Below are 21,126 nucleotides of genomic sequence, written 5' to 3' on the forward strand. Positions count from 1 at the left end.
TGTGGACTTCACAAATCTCAATAAGGCTTGTCCAAAAGACCCTTTCCCTATGCCTCAGATAGATCAGTTGGTGGATGCGACGGTAGGCCATCCTTGATTGAGTTTCCTGGATGCCTTTCACGGATATCACCAGATACCACTAGCACTGGATGATCAGGAAAAGACAGCTTTTGTCACTCCCACTGGAAACTATCATTACAAAGTGATGCCCTTTGACTTGAAAAATACAGGGTCTACTTATCAACGGATGATGACTAAAATGTTCGAACCACAGTTGGGCAGGAGCATTGAAGTCTATATTGATGATATGGTGGTAAAGAGCAAGGTGGTGTCCGAGCATGTAGGAGATCTCACGAACATTTTTGAAATTCTGAGGAAGCATAAGTTGCATCTGAATGCTTCCAAGTGTTTGTTTGGTGTAGGCTCGGGAAAGTTTTTGGGTTACATGGTGACTCATAGGGGAATTGAGGTGAACCCTGATCAGATTAAGGCCATTAACAGCCTACAACCACCTTGGAATCCCAAGGAAGTCCAAAAATTGACCGGGATGACTGCTGCTTTGAATCGATTTATATCTAGGTCAACAAATAGGTGCAGACCCTTCTTCCTTTTGCTGCATAAATGGAAAGGATTTGAATGGTTTGAGGAGTGTGCTGTAGCATTTCAACAGCTTAAAGAGTACCTATCTCGGCCACCCATCATGTCCAGCCCGGAGGTGGATGAGGTTCTGTTTGCCTACTTAGCGGTAGCCTCTCATGCGGTAAGTTTTGTTTTGATATAAGTAGACAGTGGCATACAACAGCTAGTCTATTACGTGAGCAAGTCACTTCATGAAGCCGAGGTGCGTTATTTACCACTGGAGAAGGCCATCTTGGCGGTAGTGCATGCTACACGAAAACTTCCCCATTACTTCTAGGCACACACCGTGGTTGTCCTAACTCAGTTTCTGCTCAAGTCAATACTTCGGAGTGCGGATTATACCGGGAGGATTACCAAATGGGGCACGATTCTAGGAGCTTTTGATATCAAGTATATGCCTCATACCTCTGTAAAAGGCCACGTCCTCGCCAACCTACTAGCCGAGTTTGCTAAACTTCCTAAAGAAGTAGATGTAAAGCAGCATGGCATGGATGAAAAATCAGTTGGCCTGATCTCCACACAAGACCCCTCACCCTGGAAAGTATATGTGGATGGAGCAGCAAACTAGCAGGGATCAGGAATGGGGCTGGTTTTGGTATCCCCTAAGAAGATCACCATTGAAAAATCATTAAGGTTGGGGTTCTCGGTTACAAACAATGAAGAAGAATATGAAGTTTTGTTGATGGGAATGGCGATGGTCCAGAAAATGGGTGGAAAGGCAGTGAAAATTTTTTCAAATTCAAGATTGGTCGTAGGCTAGGTAAAGGGGGAATTGGAAGCCCGCGATGTAAGAATGCAGGAATATTTAGGTCAAGTTAGGCGCATACAAACAGAATTTGAATTTTTCGACTTATCGCATATCCCTAGAAGTGGGAATACCCACGCAGATTCCTTGGCTACCCTTGCCACTTCCTCGACACAGGATTTTCCCTGAGTAATACTTGTCGAAGACCTATGCACCCCTACCCCAATAAAGAGAGACTAGCTCCAAGTCCATCAAATCAGGGTAGGGCCGAGCTGGATGGATCTTATACTTCTATTCCTTGAAAAGGACATATTGCCTGAGGAGAAGTTAGAAGCTGAGAAAGTATGAAGGAAAGCTCCTCAGTTTTGGCTGTCCAAGGACAGAAAGTTGTATAAACGCTCTTTTTCTGGACTATATCTGCTTTGTGTACATCCTGAGGCATTAAAATTACTCCTGGAAGAACTACATGAAGAAATTTGTGGAAGTCACACAGGAGGAAGATATTTATCCCACCGAGCCATTACTCAAGGATATTGGTGGCCGAGCATGCAAAAGGAAGCACAACAGTATGTTAAAAAATGTGATCAGTGTCAGAGATTCGCGCCAAACATTCATCAATCCGGAGGAGTTCTTAATCCTCTTTCTAGCCCTTGGCCTTTTGCTTAGTGAGGCTTGGATATTGTAGGTCATTTCCTTAAGGCAGTAGGAAATAAAAAGTATCTGCTGGTCGGCACAGACTATTTCACCAAATGGGTCGAAGCTGAACCTTTGGCAAATATCAGAGATGTGGATGTCAAGAGGTTTATCTAGAAGAATATCATTACTCGATTCGGGGTTCCCCATACTTTCATCTCAGACAATGGCTTTCAATTTGATAGCCAAGCTTTCAAGAAGTACTGTTGTGATCTGGGGATAAAGAATAGATATTCCACTCCAGCCTATCCACAAGGAAATAAGCAAGCTAAAACTGTCAATAAGGTTATAGTGAATGGACTTAAAAAGAGGTTGGATGTTGCAAAGGGAAGATGGGTGGAGGAATTACCACATGTCCTTTGGACGTATCGAATAACACCTCGTCGGTCAACAAGAGAAACCCTCTTTTCAATGACGTATGGGGTCGAGGCTGTAATTCCTCTGGAAACTAGTTTCCCAACGCTGAGAACAAATGCATTCACTTCGGATGGCAATGATGAGCTGCTAGAAAAGAGTCTAGATTTGATTGAAGAATAAAGAGAGAATGCAATAGTCCAACTGGCCTACTACCAGCACAAGCTTAAGAAAGGTTATGATACCAATGTAAAGCTAAGGCCGTTGGCCCCAGGAGATTTGGTATTAAGAAAAGTTTTGGGTACTGCCAGGAATCCAGCCTGGGGAAAGTTAGAGCCTAATTGGGAAGGACCGTATCGCATCACTTCGGTGGCAAGAAGATGCGTACTAAACAGCCTTGTTTAGTTCCTTTTTAATTCATTCCAATCATGTATCATGTGTTTCCCTATCTATTGAAGTATTAAACAAAAACTAAGTCATTTTAGGTTCCTTGAACCACAGACTTAGTGGAAATTAATACCCTTTGACATCTATTGAAGTGTTAAACAGAAACTAAGTCACGTCAGGTTCCTCGGATCACAGCCTTAGTGGAAATTAATACCCTTTGACATCTATTGAAGTATTAAACAGAAACTAAGTCATGTCAGGTTCCTTGGACCACAGACTTAGTGGAAATTAATACCCTTTGACATCTATTGAAGTATTAAACAGAAACTAAGTTATGTCAGGTTCCTTGGACCACAGACTTAGTGGAAATTCATACCCTTTGACATCTATTGAAGTATTAAACAGAAACTAAGTCATGATAGGTTCCTCGGACCACAGACTTAGTGGAAATTAATACCCTTTGACATCCACTGAAGTATTAAACAGAAACTAAGTCATGATAGGTTCCTCGGACCACAGACTTAGTGGAAATTAATACCCTTTGATATCTATTAAAGTATTAAACAGAAACTGAGTCATGTTAGGTTCCTCGGACCATAAATTCATTGGAAATTAATACACTATGGCACCTATTGAAGTGCTAGTCAAACATTAACCCAAGCATTTAAAAGAAGCAAACTCCTGATTTCCTCTCTTGGATCACAAGGTTTGTTGTCACCCAGCAAAGATGTAAACCGAAGTAAGCCTATGAGCATCACTTAAGGCATTTTAGGGTGCCCTGGACTTGGCTGTTGTTTGGTCAAACGTTTGAATATTTTCTCAAAGTTAGAAAACTTGTTAGAGTTGATAGATTCAAAGTATGTCTTAATAGTACTGTGGATTTAATAGTTTTGATCCACTCCAATTATCAATTAAAAATATGTAAAAATTTTATTTTCCCTTGTGTAAGCAATTTTGCACTTTTATGGCATATGATTATGTTCAAACAAAGAACAGTCAAAATGAAGATTGCATGAATGAAGAAAATAACCCATGCAAACTTGAGAAAGTAAAGTGCATATTTCATTTAAACATGTCTTAAAAAAAAGGAAATTTCATTATAGAAATTGTAACTACATTACAAAAATAATGATTCATGGTTTCAATTTTATCTGAAGCCTATCCTTGGAGGTCTTGCTAGCTTGTTTAGCTGCTTCAGTAGGAATCACCTTCTCTTTCTCCTTAGGGGCTTCCTCGGCAGGCATGGTAACTGAAGCTAAGGCCTGTTCAAAACCTTGGGAAGCTGTCCCATCTCGTGGAACCTCTGCAGCCTTATCCGAGGAGATTTACTTAGGAGCTTCAAATTCTTTTGCTTGCTTCTGCTGACTGGGAGGAAGAGGATCCTGAGGCTGTGTTTCTTCAATAGGGTCAGCAACTGTAGAGGCTACTTCACCTTGAATGGAAGGAAGGTCCGAGGCTCGTATGGTTAGTGGGTAGTAGATGTTTTCTGGTCTTCTTAGCTTAGAAGAAGCCTCAACCCCAACTCGGTTGAGGGCTTCATCCCAAGTCTGAGCACAGTAGGTTCGACACACGGTAGAGACCTCTGCCCTAAGGGTTTCCTCGGTCTCGGCTACGCCGACATCGTAACCATGCTGCTCAGCCTCATCCCGAGCCTTCTCGGCCTCAATTTTTGCCTTCTCAGCCTCATCTTTCAACCTCTCGACTTGATCTTTAAGTTTTTGGGCTTCTTCTAATTTCTTCTGGAGGGTCGCTATTTGCTCTTTTGAAGAAGCCAACTGTTCCTTAGCATCACGCAGGAGCTGCCTCTGATCCTCGGCCTACTTCTGAGCGCCCTCCAGAGCCGATTCAACACTTTTTCTAGCCCTTTCCTCCTTAGTCAGCTTATTCCTTAAATCTTTATTGGACTGATCGGCAATGTTGAACGACTCCACAACTGCTACGCGCCTATTCCTCTCGTCGTCCAATTGCCGATAGCAGGAATTGGTTATCTCCTCAACCCTGAAAGTATCTTGGACAGCCTAAAAGAAAAAGGTTAGTAACCGCAACTCGGCCATATCAGTGGGGAGTAATAAAGCCTCCTCCAAAACCGAGGCCATATGGCATCCAGCACCTCTATGGAAATCCCTGATGGATGCATTATCCCTCAAGGGGGAAGTAATAAAGCCTCCTCCAAAGCCGAGGCCACATGGCATCCAGCACCTCCATGGAAATCCTTGATGGATGCATTATCCCTCAAGGGTTCACCATTAAGCATTGGAGCTAGAAGCCAAGCCTGAGGCTCAGGTGGTTGATTATCTCCCCTCTCCAAGCCTCTCTACCATGTTTGGCCAGTCTTTTGCTACTTTGCAGCTTGTTGGGTCTTGTCTTCATGCACAGGGCTAGATCTCCCTGCCTCCACTACCTCCTTGCCTTTTTGCTCTCTCTTTCTTTTCAGGTTAGCAGGTTCAGGTTTGGATTTCAAAGACGGCTGAGGAGGAGGAAGAGGAGATTTGGGAGGAGGAGGGGGAAGTTTGGGCTGAGTGGATTTCCCCGGTGCATCTTTTTCGGGCTGAGACTCTATTAAGTCTAGGAAACTTCTTTGGGATTTCCTTTGGATACCCATTTCGTCCAAAGTGATGATGTTTACTTGTTGCTGGTAGTCAAGGTCAGCCGATGTACTCTTGGGAGATAAAGGTCGGTTGAACACCTCAAATTCGTCCGAGGAGTCTGACAAATCTACAATACCCTCTAGGAGTTCTTCTTCTTCTTTTTCTTTTTCTTCCTCATCTTCCTTAAGAACGGGTTGGGATGATGATGGTCCTACTGAAGGGATGCCCACAAAGAGTGTTTGAGTAAAAGGTGTACCCTCAGGAATTGGAATACCCTCAAGAACAATGAATCCTTCGTAGGCTACACTAATACGGGGTAGACGAAGATCGTTGGCTTTTATCACACACTTGGGGGCTTGAAATGCAAAGGAAATGGGTGTGTATCCAAGGATTACGTGCGCTACTCGTAATTGACCGTCGGCTTCATTTACGAACACCTTAGACCGTAGAATTCTATCTAGGCTCTCTCTGTTGACTAAGTTGAGCTGAGGTTTGGTAGAACGTCTGTCTGCAAAATCATTAAAATGGAAGGAAATTTTGTCAGAAATAGAGATAGTGTGAAACAAAAGGGAAATATAAGCCAAGGTGCATAAATTTACGACTATAATCCCACCTGGTGTTCCCTCCTTAGTCAGATAGGGTAGGCCATCATGCCATTCCCCATAAAAGATTAAAAAATCCTCCTTGAGCCCTTTGTTTGATGTAGGGAGGCATTGGATTAACCTTACTTCGGGATACCTTGGCTTAAGGTAATATCCCTGCCCCGTCAAATGGTGTAGGTTGTATACCCAGTTCACATCATGGTGGGTTAGATTCAAGTTCATTATCTCATTTAGGGCTTCTATACTCCCTAATACCCTGAACATATTTGGGGCGCATTGTGTGGGAGATAGTCTAAAGAACCTAAGATAGTTCCTCGTGATATTACCCATAGGGATGGTCATCCCTCCCTTTATGAAGACGATCATTGGGATGACCACCTCTCCTTCTTTCCTAGCGTCTACCCATTCCCCTTGGGCAGCGTATTTCATGCCCACTGTTGGTGGGATCTTGTACTTAGCCCTAAACTGTTGTTGGGATCCTGTATAGAATTACGGGATCCGGAAAGCTAGTGAAGACAAGACTCCGAGAAGTCTGTTGGTAGCAGGAGCTTGGAGAGCTCAAGTACATGGGGTAGACTAGGCTTGGAAGGTCTTTTCTTATTCGTGTACTCCAACTATATTCACTAGTGGATTGATTTCGACTTGGAGGGTCGCGGAGAAGTTTTTCACCAAGTTCTTTGGTTTCCTCTTTGATAACACGTCTTAGTATTATCTTGTGTTTGCATCTCTTTTCCCTACTCTTTGAGCTTATTATTTATTGTTCATTGTGGTTGGATATGGCTTAAAGTAGCGTTATCAGTATATTGCGCTTATTTACTCTTATTCCGCACTTTGATTAGTTAGGGTAAAAGCAATATAATCGTAATTTTTAATTTGGGGTCTAAATAAGCATCAATGTTTCACACTAATTTGAGCTATCAACACCAATGTATAAATTGTGTAGAGATAACTGCCATGTTCATATAGTTTAGAGTGTGTCGCCTATTTACAGTCATAGCATTGGTATAACTTGCCAGTCGGCCGAAATTCGATTCTCATCTAATAATGAATTATAATCAAATTTGGCTGAGTGTTCAATTGGAAACGAGTGAGAAAGCTTCCCATCCAATATGATTGAAGGGTAAACTTTAGTTTGAACTTTGATCTTCTCCTAATCATCCCTATTTTTAAATATCACACATCTAATTTTTGTCTAAAATTTTTGTGAATCGTTAAATAAAAATATGATGGATTATTTATTGTAAAAATTATAAGGGAGAGTCGAAGAGTCCAATATGTGGCAAAGCAATTCCTACCACTTGTTTCAAAGTGCTACACTATTTGTCTGAGTTCGTAATTTTATTGGAGCTCTTCTTTTAAAAGAAAGAATGCCCATGATTTTAATCTCTCTTCCTCGTTGTAATGATTGAATCATTAAAAAAAAAAATGACATCATAGGGATTGCATATTTTCAAATTACAAGTGATATACTTTTAAAAAATAAAAGTGATACCCATAGTCTCAATCGACGTATTTGTAGTGAAATTCTTGAGAATTGGAGGTGATGGGGCCTTCCGCCTTAACGGTTTACACGCCGGCCCAAGGAAATGAGGCCCACAAGCAGTCCAAATCCAACCTTACGCTCCTCTATCATGTTATCAAAGCCATGTCCATGTGCTTAGGAATTTATAATAATCTACTTTAAAATGGTTTGGGGTTATGGCATTAGGTTTTCTAAAATTAAATTCAATGTAAAATTCTGAACCCACTTCAAAGATTCAAGCAAAGAAATTAGCATTCAACCTTTCATTGCAAAATCAAACCCAAAACATGAAAGCAGTACCCAATTCAGCAGGGATAACACAACTTTTGTATCTAAAACTCTATGCATCACAAACAACTTGGCCATAGTCACTAAACTAAAGACATTTTGAAAACCATTTATCATGTCAAAGAGATTGCCAAAGCCCAATGCCATTCATCATACCAAAGGAGATTTTGCATTTATCATGGTAATTTTTTGAGTCTTTCTTTTCATGGACAAATACAGCTCATGATATTAATGCCTTTATATCTCTTATTGGAAAGAGAGCTCATTAGTAATTTGGTCCAAAGATCATACACTAACGAGTGTTTATTTGCTTCTAATTAAGAGGTACCAACATAACTAAGACTTAACGGCCTAGTATAACTTCAACTGCATCACTTCTTCATGGAGACATAAGCAATTCATTTCTTAGATGTTTTTTTCTCATTTTAACTAGCAGAAAAAAGGTATATGAAATTTGTTACTATGCATGCATGAGCATGCTCCTGTGGTTCTTTTACAAATTAGCTCGTGAGGCTTCTTATGAAAAAATAGGAACCTTTAGTCACTGGAGGGTTTTTTTTTTTTTTTTTTCAGATAATAGAATTTAATTACACACACAAACCTTGGCCTCAAAGCAAAAGAACACCCATAGAACAACAACTCAAAGCAAATGCTTCACTTTCACTAGATACAACTAGACCAATTTGAAATAGCTGCACTGATCAGACCAGATTGACAAGACTCGGCTCTTGTGCTAAAAGAATTAGGTGCAACAACAATGGCTAATGTCTGGTAACTTGCCATGTCTGGTAACTATTCCTAATGTTGCCAACTTGCCACAAAATTCATTACTTTCAATTAATTTTGTTAAAAAATTGTTGTTAAGAATGCAATTAACTAATGAAAAAAAAAAATTCTCACATAAAAAAAATCTATAAATTTTTTATTAATTTTATAATTTTTTTTTTCATATGGGAAAAATATTTTTTTAATGTCAATTTTTTAACTAAATTGAACGGAATGCCTAAATTGAATAAATTTAAAACCTAGAAGACTCAATTGAACAAAATTAAAATTAGTGGATTGAAATGAATTTCAGTTATACTTAGAGGGTGCAATTTACATTTTAGGCTAATTTATTTGTGGTTGAAGTTGATGATAAGAGTTAGCCCCACAGCTTTTGATATTTTTGCCTTAAAAGTACAATGTAATCCAATCCAAAGATTTTGATATTTTTGCCCACTTTTGAGTTTTGACAGTCATTTCTTGGCAATTATAGTTCCATTTTTATTGTTTGAGTGTTCTGAAGGGGTGTTAAATCATTGATTAAGCAAGTGAACAAATTGCACAGTCAAGTGAAGAGAAAAAAAAATTCTAATATTGGCAGGGAAAAAAAATTAATATAGTTAGTGAACTTGTCTCTTGCTCATTGTTAATTGACCTATGATCAAGTACATTAAAATTATTAAAAAAGTTTATTCTAAGTGAAATTATATTACCAAAAGTTTCCAAAAATGTGAAATACTACCCAATTAAAACTCAACTACCCAAAATTTTTAAAAAAATTAAAAGGAGTTTTAGAATAATAATATATTGGTAATTGGTTTTGATAAATCTCTATCTTAAACATTAGATGGCTCAAAGTAATTTTTTTCCTATGGTAAACAATAACATATACATAACTGTAACATATATCTTAAACATACAAAAAAAAAATCAATTTTATGTTCACTCCACATATATAATTTTTTTTTTATGTCCCCCATTTATAAGTAATATTATTTTTGTTCAAATATGCATAGACAAAGATATGGTAATATATATTACATATCAATCGTAATATATTTGAGAAATTGTCACAAAAGTAAATGACGGCTTGTACAAAAGCTTTTAAATACTTACTGAGTATAAAGCATTTGATTTTCAATCAAATTATTAAATGCTATTAAGAAGTTTATTTTATGTCTTTGATGACAAAAGAATCATACATGAAACTATGTTGCTTAAAGTTTATATACATGGAGAAATTTTACAAATTTTTAGAAGGTAATTTGTAAGCAACACCAATGCAATATATACATTTCTTGTGAAAATGTGTTATTTTCTTGAAATACATACTCTATAGTAATTATATTTTTATTTCCAATAAATTACTAGCTTTTACTAATTCTTGTAAAAATAAAATGAAAATATCCATGATTTTAAAGAGGATTGATTGGATTCATTAAATAATATTATTACTTGAAGGTGGGAGAATGACTTCCTCTTTTTAAAATTATCTCAACTCGGCATTTATGAAAGGATGTTCGTTTAATTCTTCGTGGATGGAAGAAAAGGTAATGAAACACAATGACACTAGAACATCGATGTTCGTTTAATGCTTGTCGAATACGCTAGAATAAAAAAAAATTAAAATAGTAAGATAGATTTAATCGAGGTTTTATATATATATATATATATATATATATATATATATAAACTTTATGTTGTACAATATTCTATTATGGAGATCACTTTGTGAATATGTAACTTTTCTTATACCTTTATGTTGTACAATATAGAGAAAATGAAATATGTGCATGACATAATATAAAATAAATAAATAAGTAAAGCATGATTTTGAAAATCGGACTAGACTAACTGGTTCACTTGGTTCAACTAGGAACCGGACTCTAATTTGGTCTGGTAAGAACCTCCAAAACTAAGGAAAACTCAGTGAAAATTGGTAACCAAACCTGTTTCTAATTCATTGACCATTTCAATTTCTAAAACCATAAAATAAAAAAAATAAAATAAAAAGCTCATTCATATTAACAAAAAAAACAATTATTAATTTTTTTTACATGTTTAAAATAAAGTACATGTTTGTGTTTAGAAAAGGTTTGTTAAATTGAATCAAGATTAACAAATGTCAAGTGAAAGTTAATGCTTTTATGATTTAAATATATGAATAGTTTATGGTAAGCACAGTTCAAGAGAAAAAAGTTTCTTCAAGAGTCTTGAGAGAAACTTTGATAAACAACAACCCCCTTCAGCTTCTTTCACTTCCTCACTTTCCTCCCCCCTTTGTTTAGATCATGTCAATGTTTAAATTGTGTTGTGCTCACTGTCATGTTCATATTATCTAGAGTGTTTCGCCTATCTACTATTGCAGTTACAATCAAATTTAGATAAGTGTTTAATTGGAAATGGGTGAGAAATACTCCCACCCAATATGATTGGAGGGTAAACTTTAGTTTGAACTATGCTCTTCTCCTAACCATACCTATTGTTAAATATTGCATATCTTATTTTTGACAAAAACTTTATGAATCGTGAAATAGAAATACTATGGATTATTTATCGTGGAGATTGTAAGGGAGAGAACGATATATGGAAAAAACAATTCCTACCACTTGTTTTAAAGTGTTCTACTATCTGGCGAGTTTGTAAACTTTTGAATGTGCCTAATTGCAATTTCGTTAGGGCGCTTCATCAAAAAGGAATAATGTTCATCTGGTTGCTTGGCAGAAGGTAACTAGACCCAAGCTTGAGGGAGGTTTGTGGTTGCATGTGTTGGGAGCTGTGTCTAAAATCCAATTGTATGACATGCTTTAAATAGTTAACGTGAACTAGTTGTACATTATCATATAGTCTTTGAGATGCATTGTATATGATTTATGTGATCTATTTACATAAAATATAAATCACAAATTCTTTATAAACTCAAAATCCTAGTTCACAGCTAGTGATGAAATTGGTATGATCTCATATGCGAAGTCTATAACGTGCCAACTAAGATGGTTTGTCTTGATCATGGAAGTGGAGACTTTACTTGATACATTGATGTGTTTGAAGTGTGTAAGATACATTGAATTGGGCCGTGTGAGATTAATTATTCTAATAACGATTGTCAACTGAATAATAAATCTCACAACTCTCATTAAAATAAACTCTCAATCTTGAGGGAATTGTGAATTGAATATGAAATGATGTTATTTATTTATGTTTTAAGAGTGAAATATATTTTAAATATCAAAACCTCAATACATTAGGCAATCACACATAGTTCAAGAAGGAATCCATAGTCTCTTTTTATATATAAAAAATATTCCTTTGAAATATATTTGTATTGGTTTAGTAATTTTTAAAGTGACAGTATTTATTATGATTTTGTGCTACTATGAATATTTTCATGGTGGGGTTAATTTATTAGAAAATAAAGTCTTGGGATGCAATTTTATTAATAAAGCCTACATTGAAATTATATTTATATAATGGTATTATATATAATTAATGGTAATTTTAGAAATGTCAAGAGTTAAAAGATAAGTGTGAAGCCTATTAGAGTTAGAGGTTTATTTGTTCCTTTCGTCCCATCCCAAGCCACACACTAAAGCCCAAATGGATTAACCTAAAAGGCTAACCCAATTAGTTAATTAGTTGTTTATTTAATAAGAGTTAAGAAATAAAATAACTGCCCTTTGGCAGTTAAAATGTACTTATGAATAAAAAAAGGGTTTTTCCTGTAAGAAAACTTTTCATCAAAAAAGAAAAACAACATTTGGAAAACTGATTGAGATAACACACAACTCGAACACAAAGTGGAATTGGGGTGAAGATTGAAAGTTTCCTAAGATCGATCTTCTTCTTTGTTTTTAAGAATCATTACAACAAGATATATTTTCTAATCTTTTGTTATATATTTTGAATTGTGTAGATCAATTTATTTTATGATGCTTGTGTTGTAAGAGATACAAAACCATGTTTTCCAACAACATGCTTCCAACTTGGTAATCTAATTGATATGACCAAGTTGGTTTTATAGGCTTATTTTTTCTTTTAAATCTCTTCTAAAAATTTTAATTGTACCTATGCATATGCACAGGGTTACACACTAGTTATTATTAATAGACATATCCCAATCTTTGCTCATAATATTGCTAAATGAACTCTTTTGTCAAACTTAAATGAATTGATTTAGATCTTCTCTATCCTCAACATTTTTTTTCTCTATCCTCGAATTTTGTTTTTTGATGGTAAGCAGAAGATGCTAAAAATACTCTATCGTGTATTTTAGTATGTTCTCTTCTTTGTTTAATGTAATTCTTATTCAGGAAAAAATAATCTGAGGTAAATGTGACTAAAATTTTAAGACGGCACATAATTAACATTTTAGGAATCAAGAGTTTTATATCTCAATTGACATCACCTAATATTTATAATGAAAATGCCAATGATTCACCTAATATTTATAATGAAAATGCGAATGATTCAAATCCTCTTTTTCCTCATTGTAGATATTGAATCATTAAAAAAAAAAAAAAAATGGCACTATAAGGATTTCATATTTTTAAATTACAAGTTATATACATAATTTTTAAACAAAAGAAAGTGATACTTATAGATTTATTGGCCCAATCGACGTATTTTTAGTTGAAATTTTGTAGAATTGTTTTTGTAGGCAATGGGGCTATTCGCCTTAACGCTCTGCACGCCGGCCCAAGGAAATGAGGCCCAAAAGCAGTCCAAATATAACACAACGCTTCTCCCTGTAAACAATGCCATGTCCATGTACTTTAAAATGGTTTGTGGTTATGGCATTAGGTTTTCTAAAATTAAATTCAATGTGAAATTCTGAACCCACTTCAAAGATTCAAGCAAAGAATTTAATAATGAACCTGTCATTACAAAATCACTCCTAAAACATGAAAGCAATACCCAATTCAGGAATAACAAAACTGTATAACTCATTTGGTAAAAGAGTTTGAGTAATGTTATTAGGATATTTTTGATATAGGTGTAGGTAAAAAAGTGTGAAAATATGTGTAATATTGTTTAAAATGTGAAAATGTGTATTATAACTTACTTGACAAACAAACCCTTAATATCTAAAATTCAGAAAATTTGTAGGTAGTCTTAAAACTCAATTGAATTTTTTCTTTTAAAGTCACAACATGCCTGCTCGAGCTAGCTAAGGTTTTGGGTCTCTTTAGTGTTTTTTGAGAAGCTAGGAAGGAGTGGCTTTTCTGGTAAGCCCTCTAGCCATTCTTTGAGAGCTAAGCAGATTGTGACTTTCTTTCTTTGGCTTCTTAAGCTCTCAAGCAAAATGGCAATTGTGTGGGAGCATTTTATGATGCTCATGTATTGAGCATAAGTTAAGAGTAGAGAGAGTTTGTGGATCTGAGCTCCTGGGCAAAACAACAAAGCAGATTGAGGTTAGCTTTTGCTTTTCAAACTATTAAGAGCCCGCTTGGTAAATGTGATTAAACAACAGATTTTAATTTTTTTTTTTTAAATACTTATAAATGAAAAAATATGTAAAAATACATGTAATCAATATATATCTAAAAGCTGAAGCGTAGCATTTATTGCTGCTGAGCCCCTATTGCGCCACCTCATTGCCACGTCATTGATCATATAATTATTATTTTACTTTTTTATTTTTTATTTTTATTTTTTTTGCAAAAAATATATATATAAATAGATTATTGACTTTACGTATTCATCTTAAGCGGTTTTAACGTTACTTATAATTTTGTCTTTACATATTCATCAACTTTAATTTATAATTTATTTTTTATTCCTTTTTTTTTTTTGAAAAAAAAAAGGATTATTGACTTTAAACAATAAATTAATTATTATTTAAAAAAAAAAAATCGCTTGCATTTGAAGCCCCCGTAATCGTTGCATAAAATCCTTAAAAAAATATTTTGAAACAAATATTATCTATAATCTATATCTATATATATATATATATATATATATATATCTAAAAGCTGAAGTGTAGTAATTATTGTTACTACGCTCCTATTGAGCCACATCATCGGCCACGTCACTATTTTTTTTTTTTTGGTTTATCAACTCTATTAATTTTCTATTGCAAAATTAATTCTTTGTGGCCAACATGACGCGCTACACTTTACCATAAACTCTATTGTCTATATTCAAAACTCCTTTCAACATTGAGTGTTAGTTTTAATGTAAATAGCATGGGGTACAAGGTGGTCTTTTGCACTACCACCATAAGTTAACTATAATTTCTTTTTCTTTATTTTTTAAGAAAAGAAAATACTACTATAATCACTTCTAGCTACTATGACACATACCATTTCTTCTTAAAGAGAAAATGATTATAATCACTATTCATCTATCACTATTTTTTCATTTTCATGGAGCTGTTAATTCCGTATTAATGTAAAAATGGTCTTTCGACAGATTTTGTCTTTTGTGTCCCATTATTGCTCAATTCAACGAGCATAAAATGCTCAGACGGTTTATAACTTTATGGCCATACATTTCTGTCCTTTGGTCTAACGTTTTAATATATGGATCTTATCTTTTTACAGCTCATGTAATTAAGTTCTAAAATTTATTTTGATATCAGGTATCAAATGAAAAGGCTGTCCGTGAACTTTTTATATAACTGGTGTAAGTAATGTGATGAGATACGGATTTTTCGATCGCCAAGCCATTTACATAGTTTACACTTTGACAATCAACTTTCAGCTTTTATAAACGTGTGATCGTTTCTTCTTCTTCAATCATTTCCTTAGTAATTTAATATTATACCAAAATGTTTTCTTTGCTATATGTAAACAAACAACACCAATCTGGTGTGGTGCCATTGCAAATGATGCCTTCAAGTGCGAGAGATCGAGCAACAATGTTTGGTGGCTTCAAAGGTGACAATACCAACTTGGAGAAAGATGCCCCAAGTATTGAAGAGAGCCTTGCTATAGGTAGGATGCCGACGTCAAGGGTGATGAGATTTCCTTTTATATTAACATATTTTTTTCTTTACGTAAATTTCTTGCTTGATGAGAGCTATACACTGGCTAGGTTCTTCATTCCCACTGGCGGCAATGGTTTCCAAAAAAAGGTAAAACCTCTAATTTGTATAATACATCTATTATATTTTGTTGGTAGTATTCGAATTAGGACCATGTTTGACATTAGTATTAATTTACGTCTTTTTTTTGTTTTTTTAATTTGTTACCATAAGTTGAACAGTTTTTTTTTTTTTTTCCTCGTATTGCAATAAGAAATTAGAAATATAAGAAAGAAAAATTTTATTTTTCAGCATATGTTTTTTCATATTTTAGGGCACTTTTTTCTATGATATGTCCAAATAATAAAACAAAGTAAAACTCAATCGTCTTCCTTCTTTCTTTACAATTTCTTCTTTCTTGGCCATCATGCTTTTTACCCTTTTTCCTATTTCGTATATTGTAACTTTTGTAACGCTTGGTGCTTCCAAAATTTTCATGTTGGGTTTGATATGTCGTCATATGTGATGTGCACGACATGTAAATCAACTTGAGATAATCCAAGATACATACTACCTGGCTACAACTAATAATTTGCACATAGGTAGCAATTATTGTTATACGCTCCTATTGAGCTACATCATCGGCCACGTCACAATTTTTTTTTTTTTTTTTGGCTGACTTGATTTGGAGAAAAATCATATTATAATATGTCCTATTTTGTGTTGTTGTCAACTTTTAGTTTATTTGGAAAAGAACGAGATAGTCTGGACAATATAATGAAAAATAGTTTGTACAGTTGAAGAAGATGGTCTTTGTGTAGTTTCCTTTCACTGTTTGTAAATATTTTGTTTAACAAATCAGCAGTGAATTATTATTTCTTTGTTATATGATGTTCCTAGATATTAGAGTAATTGTTTTAAGCGTTGACAAATATCTAATATTACGCTCCATCCTCCTATCTCATTGGTGTATTTTTAAAGATTTTTATGAAAAAAATTCAATTTTGTATTTAAAATTATTTATTTATCTATTTATTATTCACATATTGGATTAGATTATGACAATATTTACACAACACTTCTTCTTTTTGTCAAAAATTTTTCTCTACTTTTTCCTACGTTGGAAATGTAGTCTTTGTTTATTGATTTATTTTTACATTTTTATTTATTTATTTTAATATTATTAACGAAAGAAATTTTAAAATCATTACATATAAAGCTACAATCAGCACTTTTGCTTAGAATCAACCACCTATTTCTATTGTGTAACTTCAAAACCTTATTAAAAATTTTAAATTTGATTGTGCATTTGATATTTGGCTTGATTACATCACATTTGATATGTTTTGCATATTGGGAAGGAGTTTGATTATGATGTGAGTTTTATTTTTCCCTTTATCTTTTATTTTAAATTGTAGTTTTGGTGTTTTTGGTGTGTAGGGTAGAAGAAATTGGGTTTGAAAATTTTCTTTTTAAACCTAAAAGAATAATTTCTAAATTTTATATACTTTTTAATGATACACAGAATGTTATAAATAAGTTTTATAAAAAAATGAATATTTTCGCTAACTTACCTTTTGAATTTTTGGGAAAAATTGTATTGTTTTCATTTTGATACAACAAAAATTATATATTACGTTTGTGATTTTTCCTATATCAAATGAAAATATGATTATAAAATATGTTATTCTTAATTAAATTAGTCCAATTTTCAAAAAAAAAAAAAAAAAAAAAAAAAAAAAAAAAAAAAAAAAAACTTAATGAGACCACCCTCAAAGGATTATCACGCGCAACGCGCGGGATCGCGACTAGTATTGTTTAAAAACTAAAAACATGTGTTTAAACGCATGTATCAGACACCTCCTTAGTATCAAGCCAAAAGCAATCACTAGAGGTACAATTTTTATGCTTAGCCCAGTACCCTCTCTTTCTCTCCCATTTGGCTCTTAATCTTGTGCTCTTATTTTTGTATCCACTTGCCATAGCCTAGATCACGAAAGAACCGACGCCATATGCTTGATAAAATACCCCTTTTTGTCATCCCACTCTTTTTTCAATTTCCAGAGAGTGTTCGTAGCCATTCCAATGAGGTTTACTACAGTCAAACCTTTAGGGAGTTGTCTTGGAGTGCTAATGGTTCTGGCTTTTTGCAAGCAAGGAGTTGGTGGAAAATATCACTATTGAAGAATTCTAGAGATTTTGGAACTATTGCGGTAGGAAGGCAAGCAGGACATTTGCAAAGGCTGCAAAGAGTCTAGGCTAACAAAGGTTTGGTAAGTCACTGACTATTGCAACTATTCCCTACATAATTGATTTTCTATGGGACTGTTTGTGCCCTGTGTCACTATTTTTATTACTTTGACTGTTGATTTGGTTGATATATCACATAAACTGCGGTATATATATTCTTCTGGGTATATAACTTTTATTTTGTTTGTTTAATGGTTAAAATCATTATGTCTGCTTATTAAACAAATAGGGGTCTCAAACAATATTTTTTTTCACTTTATACATGTACAGAAACAACATCACTGGGAACCTCACACTTCCAAAGAAGCCCAGCCTATCTGGAACCTGCCAGTTTAGAGAAAGAAAGAAAATAAAATCTATCAAATTCTTTTATAAAAGTAACAACAAAGTAAAATTCACTTGCTAATCAGTAACTAGATATTCTTATTAATCCCTTGGGAGAAACAAACGTTCAGTACGAGTGATATCCTTGTTGGTATGTGCTCTCAACATCTGAAATTTGACTTTCTATGTCAACAGCTTCCCCTCTATCCTTTCTTTGTTTTCTCCACTTCAATTTCCGCAGCCAGTGCTCAACCAGCAGCACCCCTAGAGCAATAAAAACCACACCCAGGGTGCCACTGCTTACTGCTATTACTGTGACAAACACCCATTCTGTCCCTTGACTGTGAAAACTGATCACCCATGTGGCTGCAACATATCCTGTTGCCATGAATGCCACAGCTACCCACATGACCTTGTGAGCAGCAACCAATAGTCTCATCTGTGGCTTCCTCTGATAGGGGATGATGCTGACAAGAACAACAACTATGGTTAGAGAGGTAAACAATGCAACATTGTTGCTTATTGCAAAGACCTTGAAAGCTGTTGTTCTACCAAGTATTGACTTCCCTTTCATTTCTCCAGCCTGATAAAAACCACCAGGAGGGCTAATTCCAGCAGCAAATGTAACTGTAGCGATCAAAATGGCAACTAGTGTTACAGTGTTCCTAGCATTTTGTAATGCTTCCATATATATTTCATGCTGCTTATTTCGGTGAGTAGTGTGATGGTCACCTACATTTTCCCAGTGCCTTCTGTTAAGATGCTTTTGTTGTCGCATATTGGTTGGGAATAAGGACTCTTTTTTATATGTTTCATTGTTAAATGTCTCCCCAACTTGACGGAATGGTGATGGCGTTCTGGAGTTGCTTCCCTTGCTGAATCTTGGTGACCACTTGCATTCACAAGAAACCATTTCATTTAAAATGGACATATCCAAATCATCATCTATGCAACCCTGCCCTGAAGAATTCTTGCTTATGATAGGCAGCTGACCATTGGCTCTTTCTACTTCTGGTGAATCAGATAACAATTCAATACTGCTTTTACCGCCAGCTTTAATAAACTTGGCTTTAAGGCGGCGACTTTCTTTACTGTTCTTGGCCTGGTCAAGGATGTCAAGTGCTGTGAGTCCTTGAAAATTCTGAGAATTAATCTCCACTTTTGTTTTGTTGATCAAGTACTCCACTATCTGGAACAAACATGAAATAAAGAGTACAATTAAAAGATGACAATGTTTGGCTTTAATGCATGTTCTTGTTAGTATAGCAGATTAGAGAATATATTTTTCTTTTTGAATATCAATTTCAAGCTTGATAAGAGAGAGTTAGTTTATTTATGAGTCATGACAAACACAATTCCACCAGAAATCTATTGTTTTAACTTGTGACATCATATTTATTGATACCTACCATTTTCCAAATTTGCGATAACATTTCAGAAAATGAATCAAAATATTTGGATCACAAAATGCACATAATGAATCATATTAGTCATTCATGAGAATCACACCATGTACATTTTATATTGCATACTTGCGCCTCATGTATCATGTTGTCTCATTTTATCTCTCAAGCTCATGGTTTCACAAAATATAACACAATTGAATTTCACATTCAGCTTTCACCTGTTGACGCCCACTAAAAACTGCAAGATGTAAAATGGTGTCGCCATTTCGATCTTGACGGTGAATGAGATTTGTACCATTAGAGACATGCACTAAATACACTAGAGCTTGATATTGACCATATCTCACAGCCAGATGAAAAACTCTCTCCCTCATATGTGGCATAGTGAAAAGATACTGGAGCCATCTTAACAAATTCATCAAGGACTGAAACTCTGCCATTCATTGATGCCATGTGCAGTGGTGTAAAGCCATTGTTGTTATAGTGCAGAGCGAGACTTGAATCACACCTTAGGAGCATCCAGGTTATATCACTATGTCCATGGATACAAGCACAGTGCAATGGCAAGTTTCCATTCGCATCAATCATTTGAGCAAAGTTAGGACACGCATCTAGTAACTCTCTAACAACATCTGCACCAGAAATTCTAATTTTAATACAGAATCATATAGGACAAACGACTTGGTAAAAACCATCACAAGCTGGACTTAAAAATCAAAGAAAATGTGTAAATCTTTCATTTGAATAGTTTATGACTGTAGTTTAGGAACGAGTATAATTTAGCTAAGAAAACTCTGCTACTTACCAGTATGTCCTTTGGATGCAGCCACATGGATACAGGTATGATCAAACAAATTTTCCTCTAAACTTATCATCCCGGAATAATTTAAGAGGAGATTCACCACATCATAACGGCCATGACTACAAGCCAAGAAAAAAGCACTCTTGCTTTCGGAGTTAAGCTTAGAAGCTGCCATTGGATTGGCCTCTAATAGCAGCTTCAAGACCTCGGCCTTCCCTTGGCGACAAGCTTCATGTATTGGAGTCTCCAGGTTCTTATTTTCAGCAGCAACCAAGTCCGGACACAACTTAACAATTTCGGACACCATGTCAACGTGTCCTAACTTTGAAGCAAGGTGTAATGCAGTGTCCAAGGAGTCAGTTGTTCTTTGCTCAAGAATTCCTTCACTTGCTTGAAATAAACTGATCAATGTGGGTGTGTCATTTATCCTAATAGCCTCTAGAAGCCTAGAATCCATCTCCTTAAGCTTCCAATCTATGTTATGCTTTCCTACTAGGCTTCAACTTTATGCTAAAAAGGAAAAATATGAGTTAAAAAGTTATGTTCTAGTCGTTTTAGACACATATATAGGAAATTAGCAATGATGTCAATTGGAAAATTTGGTTGCAATTGGAAATGATAGAGAAATTGAGTAAGAAATAATGTGTCTAAGATTGTGACCTCCTAGAAATAATAGAGAAATTCGAGCAGCAAATATTGATAGAGAAATTCCTAGACAGTTTGATTACTCCACGATGTCAACTTCTTAGTGTCTTCTAGGAATGTGTCTATTGACTTCCATAGGTTGATCCTCAAGG

At 35.1% G+C, this 21,126-nt stretch overlaps 1 long non-coding RNA gene and 1 pseudogene across 1 annotated transcript; one reads left to right on the forward strand and one right to left on the reverse strand.

The window, feature by feature from the left end:
• Positions 1-17,415: 17,415 nt before the first annotated feature.
• Positions 17,416-20,428, forward strand: LOC115992489. Its single transcript, XR_004092534.1, has 3 exons — positions 17,416-17,441; positions 17,612-17,820; positions 20,354-20,428. It is a non-coding gene; the product is annotated as an uncharacterized LOC115992489 (long non-coding RNA).
• On the reverse strand, positions 18,115-20,913 carry LOC115992488 (annotated as a pseudogene).
• Between the last annotated feature and the right edge of the window lie 213 nt (positions 20,914-21,126).

The sequence above is a fragment of the Quercus lobata genome, chromosome 5 (genome assembly GCF_001633185.2).
Source record: "Quercus lobata isolate SW786 chromosome 5, ValleyOak3.0 Primary Assembly, whole genome shotgun sequence".
In the NCBI taxonomy this organism is placed as follows: Eukaryota; Viridiplantae; Streptophyta; class Magnoliopsida; order Fagales; family Fagaceae; genus Quercus; species Quercus lobata.